Raw genomic sequence first — 3,078 nt, forward strand, 5'->3', positions numbered from 1 at the left:
CCACTTCTCAAAGTTCCCAATCCTAGTACCACAGTGGGAATTACATTTCTTTCTTCTCCTTGTTTTTTTTTCCCCTTGCCTTTGGTAACGGGGATTGAACCCAGGGGAGCTTAACCACTGACCCACATCTTCAGTCTTTTTTTTTAATTTTCAGACAGGTCTCACTAAATTGCTTAGAACCTCAATAAACTGTGGAAGCTGGCCTGGAACTTGTGATCCTCCAGCCTCAGCCTCCCAGAGGTGCTGGGCGAGCCGAAAGAGATTAAATTTCAATAAGAATTTTAGGGGGGCAAGAGAAAAACATTCAAACCAAAGCATGGTTGTAAACTCATCTACTTTGGGGAGCTACTGTTTCTGGTAATGATCTCTACGGGTTCAGGCGGGGTCAGGTCTCCCGCCTGCGTGGGGAGAGCACAGGAGATCCTCTGGTGGGGCTGTTGTCCACAAAGGAGCCCGTGTGGCTCACCCTGCCTTCACTTACAGGTGTTTTTTAAACAGTGAGCAGTGAGCACGACTGTAATCCCAGCAGCTCCGGAGGCTGAGGCAGGAGGATCACGAGTCCAATGCCAGACTTCGCAATTTAGCGAGGCCCTAAGCAACTCAGCGAGGACCTGTCTTTAATAAAAAAAAAAATTAAAAGGGGCTGAGGATGTGGCTCAGGGGCAAAGCGCCCCTGGGTTCAATCTCTGATTTAAAACAAAACGCGCAATGGTACCCCACAGTAATGCAACCGGCGTCCAGTCGTGGAGCAGGTCCTTTTCCTTCGCTCTGGCCTTCACTGGTGAGTGGAGAAACTTAATGCAGCTCCTTTGTGGGGTGCTGTGCGGTCAGGACCGCAGCGATCCCAGAAACCCCCATCTCGAGCTCCCCAGGTGTGGTGCAGCTACCTTTTCCCGGATTAAAACAAGCAAGTCAAGAAACGCCACCGGCCGTCACCTTTAGAGGCCACCGGAGGTGCAGGGTCTCAGACCCGGGGGGGGGGGTCCCCAGGAAGTCGGCCCGCCTCCTAGCGGGGAGGGGTTCCCTGGCTGCGGGGAAGGCTGGGGGCGCCGAGGGCAGAGGCGCTGGCCCTGGGCGGGAGCCTGCTGCGCTGCGAGCCGCGGGGACGCGCAGCGGGGCCCGGGCCGGTGCGCTCCGCTGGCGGCGGGCGTGTCTAGGGCCCGGCGAGCGCCGGCTGCCGCACTTCGCCCCAGCGCTCGCGTCTCCCAGGAAAGCGTTCGGGCGGTGCCGGTGAGGAGGGGCGCAGTCTCCCTTCTCGGAGAGGCTGGCTCGGTGTCAGAGGGCGGTTCCGCTCCTCTTGCCGGGAGGCGGAGTACCTCGGCCACCTCGTGTTTTATGCTGGGCGAGCCCTAGTGGGGGCGGCGACTGCCGGTGCGCTCCGCCGGGCTGGCCTAGACTTGGCCCGGCCAGGTCCACCCGGCAGACGTCATACGGGTTGGACTGGCTGGACTCGGCCGGACTCGGCAGGGCTCGGCAGGGCTCGGCTGGACTCGGCAGGGCTCGGCAGGGCTCGGCAGGGCTCGGCAGGGCTCGCCGCGGTGCTGCGCGGCGCGGGGTGCGGTTGACTCTGTAGAGCATGCGGGGCGCACGCGGGAAAGCATGCTCCAGTGGCGCAATCGGTTAGCGCGCGGTACTTATACAGCAGTATATGTGCGGGTGATGCCGAGGTTGTGAGTTCGAGCCTCACCTGGAGCATGTTTTCTTCCCTTCCGGGTTTCAGGCATTTCAGGATCACGCCTTTCGCTGGAACGTTATATTTTCCCTGGTGAGAACGCAGAGATGCGTAGGAGATAGGCCGCTCGGTCTGTTACACGGGAGCAGAGCCTGCTCCTGTTGGAAGAAGGCCTGCCCTTCTGAGGGACTGCTGGGCTCCACGCGTGCGGGCCGGGGCGGCTCCGCTCTCCTCGGCGCGGGAGGGCGCACGGGGCTTGCAGGCGGCGCCGAGCGCGGCCCGGGAACCTCGCCTCACCTCCTGCGCAATAAACTCCCACTGGGACCACGAGTGCCCCTCCCCAGCGCGAAACGGCAGGCCCACGAGCTCGGTCGGTGTGAAGGTTTTCCCGATGTGTTCGCAGACTTACGTTCATCTCGCAGCTTGGTTTCGGAATACTTGTGTGCCGGCTCCTCGGTGCCGGGGCTCACCTGAAGCCAGCCTCACCTGGATGGTATTTGGGCTTGCACGAAGCTCTTGATTCTCCTCCTGTCCTTGACCGTGAATGTTTCCTTCCCACAGTTCTGTCTGCAGCTGCCCTCCTGTGTAATGATATTCCCATTTTGTATTAAGGTTCTTTTGCAATAGAATTTATATGGATGTATACAACACATTTATTATAGGGGTTGGCTCAAGCGCTTGGTGGGCCGAGCGTTCCCATGCCAACTTTTCCGCAAGCTGGAGAACCAGGAAAGCAGTGGTGTGATTCAGGTGCGCGAGAAGGCCTGCAGAAGGTGGTGTGGTGGGGTGGGAAGCCAGTGGTTGCTGGTTAAGTGCCAGAAGCTCTGAGAGCCCAGAACTCTGATGCTGGAGGGCAAAAAGACCCAGCAATGAATTCCTGCTTTATTGCCTTTTTGTTCTGTGATCTTCAACTCCTTGGAGGATGCCAGCCCACATGGCACAGGGTGGGGTTGGTGGGTGTCTTCTTTCCCAGTCTGATTCAGATACTAAACTCTTTCAGAAACATCCTCAAACACACAATCATATGTGTCTTATTAGCTATCTGGGTATCTTTTAACCCAATCAAGTTGACATAAAATTAGCCTTCACAGGTCCAACCCTCCAAGGTGGCACACATAAGCATTTCCTTAATAAACCATAAACTGGAGCTGGGGCTGTAGCTCAGTGGTAGAGTGCATGTCTCGCATGTGTGAGGCACTGGATTCAATCCTCAGCACCACATAAAAAGTAAATAAAGATTTTTTTTAAAAGAAAACTAAATAGAGGGGAAAAAAACCTATAAACTGCACTTCATCTTCAATAAAAACAGCAACCAGGCCATAAATCAGCCTGCCATAATGCAACAATTCTGCATGCAATTGAAAACACCCAAATCCCTTCTCCAGAAGAGAAGTAAAGTCCTTACA

General features: G+C 56.1%; 1 non-coding gene across 1 annotated transcript; it reads left to right on the forward strand.

The window, feature by feature from the left end:
* Positions 1 to 1,601: 1,601 nt before the first annotated feature.
* Trnai-uau (transfer RNA isoleucine (anticodon UAU)) lies at positions 1,602 to 1,695 on the forward strand. Its single transcript has 2 exons — positions 1,602 to 1,639; positions 1,660 to 1,695. It is a non-coding gene; the product is annotated as a tRNA-Ile (tRNA).
* Positions 1,696 to 3,078: the final 1,383 nt, after the last annotated feature.

This window comes from Urocitellus parryii, chromosome 8, assembly GCF_045843805.1.
Source record: "Urocitellus parryii isolate mUroPar1 chromosome 8, mUroPar1.hap1, whole genome shotgun sequence".
Lineage (NCBI taxonomy): Eukaryota > Metazoa > Chordata > Mammalia > Rodentia > Sciuridae > Urocitellus > Urocitellus parryii.